Below are 16010 nucleotides of genomic sequence, written 5' to 3'. Positions count from 1 at the left end.
TGTAACCAAACCAAGTATAGATGCATGGGGGGGAAAGCCCGATGAGAATATTAGAATATTTGCTGCGAGGCCCCTCAAACATAGGACCATGCAGCCTAATTAATTAAGCCAGTGGATCCGGATTCAAATCCCCATTATTTTGTGTTTGAGGGTGGTTTTTTTTTTTTTTTGGTTGTTCTTTCTTTAAAAAAAAAAAGCCTTTTTATGCTCACTAACTGGTGTCCTTGGGCAGATTACTTAACCATTTGTGCTTTATCTGGAAAATGGGAGAAATAAAGGTTCTTTCCTTACAACACTGATGCCAGGATTAAATGAATTCACAACTAATTGAACTGGTGGAGCACTGAGTGGAGCTCTTTAGGTGTGTGTGCATGTGCTTATGAGAGTATGTGTGTTTGTTATAGGTGTATAAGCACACACAGACACACATGTGAGGGCTTGTGTGTCACATATAGGTGTATGGATGCGTACATGATCAAGCAGATGTCTGTACCTGCGTGTGTACTTGCATGAGTATGCATGTGCTTGTATGTGATGAATGCGCAAGCACACACATACAAGCACGTCCTTCTGATGATTTCTGTATCATATGCATGTGTTAATGCATAAATATTCAAGGATGTGTGTGTGTGTGTGTGTGTGTGTTGACAGAACTCCTTTGATCTCTGAGTTGCTGTACTTTGTTGTTGACAAAGAATTTCATTTTCTCTTCTCTGATTCCTTGTATTCTTCACAAATAAAAAGCGATGCCTTTGCAACGGGAAGGGACAGATTTACAAGAAAGGTGTTCCATTAAAAAAACCAAAGTTGAAGCACTTGTAATCTTCAGTCTCCACTTCCAGAGACCTTTCTGAGAAGTTCCAGGCAGAACCCAGTCTCCGGTGCCGAGCTGAGCCCTGGCCCAGGTGACGATGCAGGGCTGGGAATTGGGACGGGGCTACCCAAGTGCGGTCCTCCCCAGACGCATGGAATTCCCGCCCCAGGCAGCTGCCCAGCCTCAGCCTCGGCGGCCCAGACAGTGCCGGCTGCCAAAGCACACACCTTTTCCCCTGGAGCAGCTTCCCCCAGCCCAGGCTGACTGCTGGATGCTGGGGGAGGCGGGGCACACAGAGGCAGTGGGGGCTGGGGGCTGCTGACTCTGACCTCTACATGGCTTTCCCATCACACCAGAAAGACAAGAGGCACTGGCTCCGATCTAGCTCCATTCTCTGCCTCCAGTAGGCTGGGTGTCCTGGGGCAAGTCTCTATCCTTCTCCGGGCCATTGGAGCAACTGGACTTAGGGCTTTTCTGTCTACAGTGAGCTGAGAACCATGACATACCAGGCGGCAGAGGAGGCAAACACAAACAGCTTTGCACTGATGACCCAGGAGTGTGTGCCCCACTCTCCCTGAGCGCTAAATACCAACCTCTCCCATGTCCTGGCCACTTGCAACGGTCCAGAGCATTAGATCCATGACTCACTTGGTCCTTGCAGCTGCCTTTGAGGCAGCAACCCCGCCCACAGACAGATGGGGACACAGAGCTTCAGTGACTTGTCCTAGGGCCTGTTTGTTTGCTAACTGGGTTCTGGCAGTGAACATTCTTGCCCATTTTACAGAATGCACACGCATCCACTGTGCACACACCACACACACATGCATGTATACACACACAGATACCCTCCTCCCACAAAATATGAGACAGCTGGTTCCCCCAGTCCCTTAAATTCTTGCTGTCAGATGCCCTCAGGTGCTTTTCCATAAATACACAGAAGCCCACCCTTTACACACTTGATCATGTGAACACATAGAAGCGGCAGGTATTTGTTCTTTCCTCAGTGCTCAGAGCCATTTCAAGCACTTGACCTGGATGAGACCATCCAATCTTCAGACCCACCCTATCAGGTTGGTATTATTACTGTCATCGTAACCATTTTTCTATACGTGAGGGAACAGGCACACAGAAGTGAGTCGTTGGCCTGGGGTCTCACAGCAGGTGGGGGGCAGAGGTGGGATGGGCCAGGCTAGTCCCACTGCCTCTCCAGAGAGACAGACAGACAGACATATGAGGAAGGCACGGCCTCGAAGTCCAACCATGTGTACAAAATCACCATCTCCTGGGACTTCCCTGATGGTCCAGTACTTAAGACTGTGCTTCCAATGCAGGGGATGTAGGTTCAATCCCTGGTCTGGGAACTAAGATTCCACGTGCCTTGCAGTGTGGCAAAAAGAAAAAAAAAAATCACTGTCTCCTACCCGACATGTTCACACATCCAGAACAACCCAGAAAATCACACTGGTAGCAAACATACAAAAACACCCGCGGCCAGTCCACCAGGTAGGACCTTGCCTGCTGTCCTTGTTGACTAAGCCTGTCCCGAGGTTCACTTTGACAGGTTGGTGTTGTTTAATTGCCAAGTCATGTCTAACTCTTTGTGACCTCATGGACTGCAGCACGCTAGGCTCCTCTTTCCTTCACCGTCTCCCAGAGTTTGCTCAAATTCATGTTCAATGAGTCAGTAACGCCACTGAAACATCTCATCCTCTGCCACCCTTTTCTCCTTTTGCCTTCAATCCTTCTCAGCATCAGGGTGTTTTTTTCTGACAAGTCGGCTGTTTGCTTCAGGTGGCCAAAGTATTGGAGCTTCTGTTCAGCAACTGTCCTTCTGATGAATATTTAGGGTTGATTTCCTGTAGGATCGACTGGTTTGATCTCCTTTCTGCCAAGGGACTCTTCGAGTCTTCTGTAGCACCAGAACGCAAAAGCATCGATTCTTTGGCACTCAGCCTTCTTTATGATCCAACTTGCCCATCTGTACATGAATACACAGGTTGCCAGTGGATAAAAATGTTAGGGGTGAAGGCAGGAAATAATCAGAGATGGCCCAGATGAATGTCCTGGGCTGGGATCTCACTTCAGGGTAAGAGCTTTACTCACCCCTGGATTTTGTCACACTGGATTCAGCTATTGCTTCATCTTCACCCCTACTGGAATTCTCTTGGGCAAGTGAAGGGGAGATTCTTCTAGATAGCAGTAGTATTTGAGGCAGTACATCTCAGTGACTAACACTGCTGACTCTGGATCCAGACAGCCTGGGTTCATGGCTTACTAGCCGTGTGTCCATGGGCAAGTTACTTAACCTTTTGTGCCTTGATGTCTCACCTATAAAATAAGGCTGCCTTGTGGAATTGTTGTGAGGATTAAATGAACTGAGACACGTGACACAAGGCCTGAGTAAGCAGTCAAGAAATGTTAGCTATAACTGATGATAATAATAACAACAATAACAGTCAACATTTATTTAGCACATACTAGATGGGCTTCTCTGGTGGCTCAGACGGTAAAGAATCTGCCTGCAATGCAGAAGACCAGGGTTCGATCACTGGGTTGGGAAGATCCCCTGGAGAAAGGAATGGCTACCCACTCCAATATTTTTGCCTGGAGAATCCTATGGACAGAGGAGCCCCACAGTCTGTGGAGTCACAAAGAGTTGGACACAACTGAGTGACTAACACTTTCACTTTTTTTTCAGGTGCCAAGCACTAAGTGCTATAAGAGTCCGATATCATTCAAGTTTTGCTCCAGTTTTATGGATTAGGGTTCAGAATCTCCATTCAACAGACGAAGAAGTGGAAACTCAGAGAGGTTAAGTACCTGGTCCAAGGTCACACAGCTAGTCCCAGTGGAAACTGGATTCCAGAGCCAGGTCTCTGTTTCTTACCCCAGGGTTCTTTTCAGACAATAAAGTTGCTTTTAAGAAGAGTCTGTGTAGGGACTCCCCCGGTGGTCCAGTGGTTAAGACTCCACACTCCCATTGCAGGGGCACAATGGAAAAAAGCCCGTGTAGTACAACACAAGGAATATAAAACTATAAATGGAGTATAACCTTTAAAAATTGTGAATCACTATATTGTCCATGAATTTATATAATATTGTACATCAACGGTACTTTAATTTTAAAAGAGAGATGAAAAAGAAGAAGAGACTGTGGAACAGGAGCCTGGTGCTTGAGAGAGGAGACTAAGAAAGTTGGAATGTCCTTAGAGATCCTCCAGATCACCCCTTCATTTGCCAGTTGAGGAAATAGGTTCAGAGTGGGTGAGTGACTTGTCCAAGGACACACAGCAATTGGCAGACTCAAAACTTCAACCCAGATTTGTGTCACTCCAAATCCAAACAAGGGAAAGAGGGAGCTGGGAGGGAGGAAAACACATGTGAAAAATAGGAATGGTGATCCACACTCTTCAAAACTCTTTGGTCAAATGTTCCAAGTTCTTCTAAAAGACAACTGAGAAAATGAAAGAGATGGAGGTGGAAATCAATAGAGACTCAAAAGATACACATTTTTTAAAATATTTATTCTTATTGATTTATTTGCCTGCATGTGGGATCTTCGAAGTTCCTTGTGGCATGGGAACTCTTGGTTGCAGCCTATGGGATCTAATTCCCTGACCAGGGATCAAACCCGGACCTCCTGCATTGGGAGCATGGAGTCTAAGCAACCGGACCACCAGGGAAGTCCCTACATTATTTTATATGGGCAAATTTTTTATGGACTCCACTGTTGAGGGATGTGAACTTGAGTGCGGACAAAGAAATATTATAGAAGTCAAGCTGTAATTGAGGTGGGACATTTAAGAGGCTCTTATTTCTTGATCTGACTGGTGGTTACAAGAGGTTCACTCTATTGGGTCCCACATTGGTTTTATGTGACTTTCTGTACTTATGTTTTATTTTTCAGTACAAAATCTTTAAAAAAAAATAACAGCAGTGGTAATTTATACAATGACATCTTCCGTCTGTTACTGTCCTAACCCTGCATGAGGATTTTAGCCTTGTTTCAGCAGTTGAGGATGTGAGGTTCAAAAAAGGAGGTAGCTTCCTCATAGTCATACAGCAAGTAACTCTGGGAGCCAGAACTCAACCCTTGTGGTTGGTGTGTCTCTGCAGCCCTGCTGTGGCTGGGCTGCCAGTGGCAGGTGGTACCCGACACAGCAGTAGGGGGTGTTGGGGAGATCTGACGACAGATTCAGAAACACTGACTTCTCGGAAAAGAAATAAAGCACACCCAGAAGCACCTCTGGGCTCCCAGGTCTTCTGCTCTCTCATAAGTCATGTCACCTCTTCGGTGAGTTACCCAGAGGGAGGCAGGATGGTTTAGGAGTTGCAAGGACCAGAGCTGTGACCACAGATGAGTGACCTTGGTCTGGGTGACCCGAGGCAAGTCTCTGAGTTTCAGCTTCCTCATCTGTATAATGGGAACAATAAACAGGCACTACATTATTTGGCTATTATGATAAATTCAGTGAGATACAGGAATTGTCAACACACAAAGCAAGTTTGTTCAGTGTTAGCTATTAACCTGCCCAAGCAAACACCACGTGACTCCATTGACAAGATGCTTAAGAATGGGCAAAACTAGAAGACTTCCCTGGTGGTCCAGTGGTTAAGAATCTGCCTGCCAGTGCAGGGGGACATGGGTTCAGTCCCTGGTCTTGGAAGATCCCACTTGCCACAGAGCAACTCAGCCTGTGCTCTACCCTGAGATGCAGCTGCTGAAGCCTGCACATTTTAGAGTCTTGCTCTGCAGCAAGAGAAACCGCAGAAAGAGAGCAGCCCCAGCTCACTCTCTTTCCCCAGCCCCAGGAAGCTTGATGGCATGTATATAAAAATTCATCCAGCTGTACACTTAAGATCTGAATACCGTAAATTATACCTTAGTCTTCCCAGATGGCGCGGTCATAAAGAATCCACCTGCCAATGCAGGAGACACAGGTTTGATCCCTGGGTCGGGAAGAAGCCCTGGAGAAGGAAATGGTAACCCACTCCAGTATTCTTGCCTGGAAAATTCCATGGACAGAGGAGCCTGGCGGGCTACAGTCCATGGGGTTGCGAAGAGTCAGACAGGACTGAGCAACTGAGCATACACACAAGTTACACCTTAAATAAAAACTGAGTTATAGACGGTTTGAAAAACCTTTGTTTAATTTCAAAGAGTTCTTTCAACAAGTATCAAATTAAAATCTAATATAAGAAAACACACCCACAAACAAACAGAAGTAACCCAATTTTGTCTTCCCAACGCACAATTCCTACCCAATACACAGACATATCCTTCCCAGTACACCCACCAAAACCCCCAACACTTTATACACATAGCCAAAGACCCCACAATCCACACAAAGAGAAGTCACAGCCCAACAGAGCAGACATACCTGCACTCCCACTCAACCTCACAGCACATCCATCTTTAAATAGATGGTTTTCAACTTTGGGTGTGTGTGAAAACACACCTTACTTTTATACACACAGAGACACACACGAACCAAACCCATAGACCAAATTGGCTTGGGCAGATTTGTGAGTCAGACAGACTGGGTGGGGGTCTTGGCTCCACCACTTCCTCCCCGCAGGACCTAGGGCAGGTCATGCAATTTCTCTGAGCCTCAGTTTTCTGATCTGCAAAATGGGCCCAATAAGATCTTCTCTCATGAGATGAAATAAAATAGAAAGGAAGACCAGGAGTAAAAAAAGCTTATTGAGGGAAGGAGTTGCATGGTTTGTCTCTGTATCCTCGATGACTCACAACACGTCATTATAGTAGACTCATAGGTGTTGTCAGTTCTCACCAGATTAAATTTGCTACAATCCTAATGGAAATTCCAACAAAGTTATTGGAGGAAATTGGCAAGTGGATTCTGAACTTCGTGTAGGAGAGCCGTGGCCCAGGAATTCTCAAAGACACTCCCTTAGTCATAATCTTAGTAATATGTGGTGATTGAGCAGACAATAGAAAAATGAAAAATGAGGCGAGGGTGAGCCTGGGACATAGGGGTACACCAAGGAGGACAGCATGGGCAAAGGCTGTGAGGCTGGAGGGCGTTTGGTGCATTTGAGGAACTGAGAAAAGGCGGGTTAGGGAGGATTAGAGGGGGCACTAGTGGTAAAGAACCTGCCTGCTAATGCAGGAGACAGAAGAGACACAGGTTCGGTCCCTGGGCTGGGAAAATCCTCTGGAGGGGGTAGCAACCCACTCCAGTATTCTTGCCTGGAGAATTCCATGGACAGAGGAGCCTGGGGGGCTATAGTCCATGGGGTCGCAAAGAGTTGCACATGACTGAAGCGACTTAGCAGGCATGCACACAGAGGGGACAGAAGGGTACGAGGTGGCCCAGAGATGGGGGCAGAGGTGAACAGAGACTACTTGTGCTGTTGGGAGGCCTTGAATGCCACCCCGGCTGCAGAACTGAGGACCTCAGTTTCACCTTGGCTTTGCCCTGTGCCCAGTCCTGGTGTCCCACTGGGGACAGGGGTTGGGGGGACACAGGGAGAGGAGAGGATGGCTTAGGTTTCGGGGAAACGGGAGCACGTCATCCCACTATGATCTCTTAGGATCTGACTTCCCAGGGAAACCCAGAATCCTGAAACCAGAGGGGTGCCCCTGAGGGGTCCTCTATCCTCCTCCTCCGAGTCAGCATTCTGAGCAGGGTGTTTTCAGGGGCTCGACCGGGGAGCCCCTCATCTTACCCGGTGTCAGAGAGGACTAGCCTCCTTCCATAAAGGCCAGGTGAAGAGGAGTAGCTGGAGAATGGGGCTGGTCCAGCGCGTTTAACCCAGCGGGAGTGTTCGGCGTTCCCCCCGCCCCCCAACCCTTCCCGTCCATGATCGCCAGGGGTCAAGGCCGTGCCCTCGGGGGCCTGCGGCCGGAGGACTGGGGAATCCTCCTCCCGGCCCAGCCTGGACAGCTGCACGGCCAGGTGTGGCCGCGGAATTTGCTGTGTCGCCCGTCCGCGCAGCTGGAGCGGAAAAGCCTCAGCGTCAGCGCCCCCTCCTCGCCACCAGCACTCGCGCCCCACATTCCTGCGGAGCGGGGCGGGGGCCAGGCGGCCACATCAGACGCCAGACCCGGAGAGTTCTACTGGGCGGGGCCGGTAAGGGACCAGTGGACCCTCTGGGACTCCTCACCCCTCGGTGGTACCGGAACTGAGCCGGATCTCCCATCTGATAAATGCGGACAGCGACACTTGGCCTTGTCTATTTCCTACGCGGTGAGCATCTTAATTTTAGAGGTGATCATCTATTGTGTGCCTACTGTGTACCTCGTACCTGGCAAATAGGTTTTCATTTACTTGTCCTGGCAACAAAGTTGGCTGAATACCGTCCTCATTTTTCATGTGAGTTTAGATTTGAACCCATGTCTGTCTGACTGTATTCTTAAAAAAAAAAATATTTCTTTACTTGGCTGCACCTGGTCTTCCTTGAGGTGGGTGGGATCTAGTTCTCTGAACAGGGACGAACCCAGGTCCCCTGTATTGGAAGCAGGGAGTCTCAGCCACTGGACCACCATGACCTCTAAACTCTACCAACTGTAAGTGACTATGTGGCTGTCATTTTAGCAGTCAGGTAAGGTCAGATCTGGGAGGCAGTACGGGCCAGAGGTTAAGCTCTGCCCCTTGAGCACACTGACCCTAGTTTGAATCCCAGCTCTTCAGCACTGCTAGCTGTGTGACCTTGGCTAAGTTACTTAGCCTCTCTGGGCCTTGGTGCTTCCGTCTGTAGCCTGGAGTGATCACAGTACCTACCTGTCATGTGAAGGAAGAGCGTTAAGAACAGTAAAGCACTTAGCACCGTGCCTGGCACCTGGTTAAGGCTCAGTATGTTATAAATCAATGTCACTTCCATAAAAAACAAAAATAAAACAACTAGCTAAATGTTTAAACTAGTAAAGGAGACAATTTAATTCATGTTTAACTCAACTTTAAGAATTGAGGCATTAAAATATGACGTAGGTACATCTGAATTCTATGCTGTACTTTGGATGGGACGACTGGAGGAAAAAAAATGTCAAAAAACTCATTCTTCTCAGAACCTAGGCATTTTATTCCCAGTGTGGTGTTCCCTTTTTTTTTTTTTAATACCATTTCTTAAAGTGTGAAATATAACAAATATGTAAGATTTATAAAAATATAAACATATAGTTAAATGAATATTTTTAAAGCAAATATCTCTGTGACTCTCCCAAGGTAAGGAACCAGAACTCTGTCTACACCCCCAAAACCCTCTGATCCCAGTGGCCTCCCTCGGTCCTATAGGTAACTGCTATACTGACACTGACATAGTCATTTCCTTGCCTTTCCCCCATCCCCTTATTTTACCAATGCTCTTTCAGGCAAAAACAAATAAAAAACCAAACTAAATCAAACCAATCAAAAAACCCTCCTTCCAAAACCTGGGATTCCCTGGTGGTTCAGATAGGAACGAATCCTCCTGCCAATGCAGGAGACTCAGGTTCAATCCCTGGGTTGATCCCCTGGAGAAGGAAATGGCAACCACTCCAGTGTTCTTGCCTGGAGAATCCCATGGACAGAGGAGCCTGGTGGGCTACCATCCATGGGGTTGCAAAGAGTTGGACATGACTGAGCGACTAACACTTTCCAAGCCTCAGCCCCGTGACTGTTTCAGAGAGGAGGGTCCTGGGGTCTGCAGGATGCAGTGGCCAGAGAGAAAGCAGGCACATACTCAAGGCTGCTGGGGCTGCTGGCCGGCCCTCCTGCCTCTCTCGCTTTGGCCGGAAGATGAGCAAAGCCAGATCCCTGCCCTGTGGTGCCAGCTCTCCTGACCCTGTTCCCAAGCAGTCCCAGAGGCTGGGCATGTGTGGGCTGAGGGCGCAGCCAGTGGATCCAACCCCTCCCGGTTTGGCAGTCAGGCAGCCTGGCCTCTGGCAGCTGCTGGCTTTGCTCAGCTGCCTCATCCAAGGGAGCAGCTAGCCGTCCCCTCCAGCCAGAAAGAGAGGTGGCCAGAGGTTCAGAATGAGGGAGGCATTGCAGAGAAGGAAAGGGCTGGCTGCTGGGGAGGAATACTTCTGCCCTCTGGCCAGGAGCTGTGGACAGAGGGCTGCCCGCTGGGAGAATTATTGGGCTGTCTACTGCCCTCCCTGCCACACCAGGAATGAATTATTTCCGGCACACCAGCCAGCAAAAAAGCACCTGCTGGTTGCTCTTCCTGGAATGACTGCTTCCCACTGTTCCTCTGGCCACCCTCTGGCCAGTCCTTCCAACCCCAGCTTGGACAGAAATCCTCTCTTCTAAGAATTCTTTCCTGACCCTTCCCTGACTCTACAGGGTCTTCTCCTCATGCCCCCGAGCATCCTCTACTTAACCCCTTCTCATTTTTTCACTACATCTTTCAAGCCTTAATGGACCAGAAACCTCTCTCACAGCGATTTATCAACTTGGGAACTCTTATTAGTAAAAAAAAAAAAAATTAAAAATTCATAATTATTACTTTCTGCTGTTTCTCTTCTGTTTATAAGGAAACAATTTAAATTTTAAAATAATTTCCTTTACATCCACATATTAATAATTATTCTTTAATTTGTGTAACAAAATAAATTTTTTGAGTGCTTAGTAAGTGCCAGATATGGTTTTAATGCTTGGGATGCATTAGTGAACAAAATAAGCAATGTTCCCTACCTTCTAGGGCTGATAAGCAAGTAGAAAAGACAGAAAATAATTAAGTAAATTATAAAATACATTTTTTATAAAGTACATTTTAAAAAGACTCTTTGATGATGCTCCTAATCCATAAAAACCTCCTGCTTTTTGCATTAAATCCAGTGATACAGGACAATTTACTTTTAAAACTGACCAAGATCATTGTCAAAATAAAGTCTCTTTTCCAGTGGAAACACTCACTTTTTGTTGTTATTCTACCCCAGTAGAATTTAACTTTATGAGTCTGTGGCATTATAATGTAATATGGTTATAAAGAAGAAAAATTCTGTAGAGGAAGGCAATCAAAGCTTACATTTATTTATTTATTTGGCCATGCCAGATCTTGGTTACGGCATGCAGGTCTTTCATTGCTGCCCATGAACTCTTAGTTGCGGCTGCTGCTGCTGCTGCTGAATCACTACAGTCGTGTCCGACTCTGTGCGACCCCATAGACGGCAGCCCACCAGGCTCCCCCGTCCCTGGGATTCTCCAGGCAAGAACACTGGAGTGGGTTGCCATGTCCTTCTCCAGTGTGTGAAAGTGAAAAGTGAAAGTGAAGTCGCTCAGTCATGTCTGACTTGTAGCGACCCCATGGACTGCAACATACCAGGCTCCTCCATCCATGGGATTTCCCAGACAAGAGTGCTGGAGTGGGGTGCCATTGCCTTTTCTGCTTAGTTGCGGCACGTGGGATCTAGTTCCCTGACCAGAGAGTGAACCTGGGCCCCCTGCGTTGGGAGTATGGAGTCTTAACCACTGTACCACCAGGAAGGTCCCACACTTTCTCTTTTTTGGTTGTGCTGGGTCTTCGTTGCTGCATGAGGGCTTTCTCTAGTTGTGGAGAGCCAGGCTACTCTCTAGCTGGATTTCCTGGGCTTCTCACTTCGATGGCTTCTCTTATTGCAGACCTCAGGCTTCAGAAGTTGTAGCACATCGGCTCAGTAGTGGTGACCCTCCGGCTCTAGAGCGAAGACTCAGTAGTCGTGGTACACAGACTTAGTTGCTCCGCTGAATGTGGAATCTTCTTGGATCGAACCTGTGTCCCCTGCACTGGCAGGCAGATTCTTAACCACTGGACCATCAGGGAAGTCCCCGAATTTCCTTTTATTTAATCTTTAGTGTACATATATTAATGTTCAGCCTGGCCAAAGCCCAGTCATAGCCTCAGAAGATTCCACACAACTATTCACAGATTTAGTAACTTTGTATTTTTCAAAGAACACAAACTGCCATCAAAATAAAAAGACAAATAAATGTGGTTTTCAAAAAATTCAAAGACCACACTGTCCAAGGGAGACTTAGACGCCAAGATAAATTCTATAATCTCCAAACTCTTGCAGCAGGTGATGTACATGTGGAGATTGCTTACGAAATTGCATTTTGCATTCAGCAAGAAAAAGCTACTTTTTTGGTAGCAGACATATTTTTGATTCTAGTTCTCCATTTCTATAGTAAACATGAAGCCATGTGCTTGTAAAATCTGACAGCAAGAAACCTAAAATATAAAATTCTGAGCAAAAGTCACAATTATAATAATCTGATTTTAAATTTTGAAACCTTATGAGATGGATTTGTAAAGAGTTAGTTGAAAGTGCTTTCAAGTATGTATTAAACTTTTTTATGAATATCCGCAAACTGACTTTTTAAAAATAATGAATCTGGCTCACCAATATTTCAAATGAACATTTTAAATGTTCATGTCTGATTCTGCTGTTCCTTCATTTACTCTCTGAGATATTTCTTTAACAAGAAATTCACTGTCTCCCTGGTTATTCAGTGACTTTATTCCCATAAGAGTGGCAGGAAAAATGCTTGATTATTTCCCTTTATTTAATAGCTGTCAAAATAATGAGAGCTGATTTCTCCAAAGGTAGCCATTACTTTTGTTTTTTTTGGTACTACTTTTAAAGCACACTATGAACCTCTGGGACATCCCTGAAGGTTCAGTGGTTACGACTTCATGCTTCCAGTGTAGAGGGTGCAGGTTCCAGGTTCGATCCCTGGTCAGGGAACTAAGATTCCACATGCCTCACAGCACAACCAGAAAAAAATCTACTAAACAAATGTGTGTGTTTCCATCCATTGCAGTTAATACTTTTATTTAGGCTCAAGTTGTCCCATCTTTGGCCTGTGGGAGCTTTTCTAATTGGCTTCTGTGTCCTTCTGAAATGACCTTAGCAGTCCTTGGTAGGTTATGGCTTCCTTACTTTCTGGTTTTGACAAGATGGCCCAGCTTCATCTTGGCTCAGGCTTGAAAAATGTTGTTTTTAAAGAGATGAATCTATAGTTATTAAGGACACTCATCCATCCAAAACATCAGAGATCTTAACATCCAGCCCAGTGCTTGGTGCATGGCAAATAGTTCATAAGTGTTGGTTTGCTGAATAAATTAATGATGACCACCTTCACTAGGTGAAGTTGCTTGAGGTCAGAGGCCATACAATTCAAACAAATATTTATTTATTCTTTAATAAATAAATGAAGGACTGAAACCCAACAAATTAGGTGATACCACTCAGTCTCAGGCAGGGCAAAGCCTTGATTGTGGTTTTCTATCCCCTCCTGCTGGGGAAGGGTAGGGCATGGTCCTCCAATGCCTTAGAATCTTCTAGGGAAATGTTTCTCAAATTACAGGTCCACACCTATTAGTGAGTGGGTCATGACCAGCATGTTTTAAAAATTCAATTTATAATTGAATAGAAACTATCAGAGTGCCTCACACAGTAGAGGCAAACTCTGTCATGAACTGTCATGAAGCTATATTTACAGCTATGTCTATATGCTTATTAACAAACATAGTCACTTATGCTACATATGTGTGTACTGGATCACAACCAGTGATTTGTTGATAAATGTTTAACAACTCTCTCTCTAAGGGAAAATGTGTAAGTACTGTGTTGTGCTGTCGAGCTTAATCGCTTCAGTCATGTCCAATTCTTTGTGACCCCCATGGACTGCAGCCCACCAGGCTCCTCTGTCCGTGGGGATTCTCCAGGCAGGAATACTGGAGTGGGTTGCCATGCCCTCTTCCAGGAGATCTTCCCCACCCAGGGATCAAACCCGCGTCTCCTGCATCACCTGCCTTGCGGGCAGAGTCTTTACTGCTGAGCCACTGGGGAAGTTTGTACATACATAAAAGTATAATACATTTCTCTTAATATAAAGAATGTAGCACATAATTTTAAAATAATAAAATATGCAAACGCTCTTCACTTTGAATCCCATATAGCGAATTGCTTCTTCTAGAATGCCTTCATTGATGTTTAATTTACTGATCTCTTGTCTCCACGGCCAACCTCATGTTTCAGTTTAACCATGTTTTGACAAATGGAGTTTCATCTCAGTGCAGACAATCAATAAACACTCAGTAAACCAAATAAAGCCCTGATTTACAGTACTTGCCATTTCTCTTAATGTAAATACTCCCACCAGAGCTGGTTTCAAGCTACAAATTGATGCTGACAAACACACAGTTGGTGAATTTGCGCCGTAACATACAAGAGATATAAGCAACCCGAGGGGCATAGATAATAATCAAATAGAGTAAAATAATTAGGGAACGATGACTTTTGAATATTTATTCTGCATTTAATTGTTCATATATACATTGTGATTTTTAATGGTGGCTTTAACAATCAACTTGCAAAAGTCCTGAAAATTTAACAGTTTGTTCTCACAGGCACACAGCTGGACTTACAACGTGAATATGTATTTCTTAATGTAGGTTGAAGTTTAACCGAAACAAGAAAAATTCTCTAGAGACCTACCATTTTTCAGGTCTGGGTTTAACCCTGTCTTTGAAAATCTTCAGGGATGAAGCTGCAAAGTCTCAATTGGAACAAACACATTTCCTTTCTAGAGGAATACAAATCCTGAAATTTACAGGAGGTAAATTTTTTGCTAGTTCCTCCGGGTAATGTCTAGTTTTTCTCATCCAGAAGAACCCTTTCCCTTTCTCCTGGGATGGGGGATCAACATCTGGATTTTCACCAGGAGGGACCACTTAGCTTATAATGTCCAGTGTACCTCTCTGTTCCTAACCACCATGCAGCTTGCTCTAGAAAGTGACAATAATTGAGCAACTGACAATCTGCAGGAGACAGAGAGAGTTTCAGATACTATTTACAAGCTGCCTTCACAATTAACATCTTTCCAGCTGTGTGGTTTTCATCCCCAATTATGAAAAGCCAAATTAGTGACTGTATAATCACTACCGTTGTTGTTCTGTTGCCAAGTCGTCTCCGACTTTTTGCAACCCCATGAACTGCAGCATGCCAGGCTTCCCTGTCCTTCACTATCTCTCAGAGTTTGCTCAAACTCATGTCCATCAAGTCGGTGATGCTGTCCAACCATCTCATCCTCTGTCATCCCCTTCTGCTCATGCCCTCAATCTTTCCCAGCATCAGGGTCTTTTCCAGTGAGTTGGCTCTTCGCATCAGGTGGCCAAAGTACTGGGGCTTCAGCGTCAGCATCCATCTTTCCAATGAATATTGACTCAGTCCTGAAATCCAGGGTTGATTTCCTTTAGAATTGACTGGTTTGATCTCCTTGCTGTCCAAGGGACTCTCAAGAGTCTTCTCTAGCACCACAGTTTGAAAGCATCAATTTTTTGACGTTCAACCTTCTCTCACATCCATCCATGACTACTGCTTTTTCACGAAAGTATTTATTCACTTTAGGCCCATTTTGGGTCTTAGCTATGGCACTTGGGGATCTTTCATTGCAGCGCGAGGACTTCTCTCTAGTTGTGGCATGGGACTTAGTTACTTTGGGGCATGTGGGATCTTAGTTCCCAGACCAGAGATTGAACCCATGTGCCCTGCATTGGAAGGTGGATTCTTAACCATTGGACCACCAAGGAAGTCCCACATTTGCTTTCTTAAATCTAGTTTTTTAAAGACCCGGAGATATCTTGATATATAAAAACTATTATCAGATCAATGCAGTTTACAGATGGCAGATCATCTTGAGGAATTATTTTAAGGAATTAATACTTTTATATTTTATTGACTCTCTGCATGAGAGATTTTAAATATCAGTCTATTATAGGCATAAATCAGACAGGTGTTCCCCAAAGTGCAGTAGCTACCCTTGGTTTAGGGAGAGAGGATTATTTTAGGCAGACAGAAAAAAGTGTCAGTCGTTCAGTTGTGTCCAAGTCTTTGTGACCCCCTGGACTACAGCACGCTAGGCTCCTCTGTTAATAGAATTTTCCAGGCAAGAATATTGGAGTGGGTTGCCATTCCCTTCTCTAGGGTATCTTCCTAACCCAGGGATGGAACCCAGATCTCCTGGATTGCAGGCAGATTCTTTACCATTTGAGCGAACAGGGAAGCCCATAGAGATAATGAATATTTCAACAGAAACCTTATTTTTGTCATAGAAGAAATATAACTGGAACACAGAATCTATTATTCCATGGATATTTCTGCTTGGGAGGTGGTCCTGTCAGCAGGTTGATTGCAGATTTCTGGCCTCTAGAATTGTCAGAGAATAAATTTCTGTTTGTTTAAGCCAACACATTGTAGTAATTTGTT

The sequence above is a fragment of the Bos taurus genome, chromosome 13 (assembly GCF_002263795.3).
Source record: "Bos taurus isolate L1 Dominette 01449 registration number 42190680 breed Hereford chromosome 13, ARS-UCD2.0, whole genome shotgun sequence".
NCBI lineage: Eukaryota > Metazoa > Chordata > Mammalia > Artiodactyla > Bovidae > Bos > Bos taurus.
Note: the sequence above shows the minus strand (reverse complement) of the source record.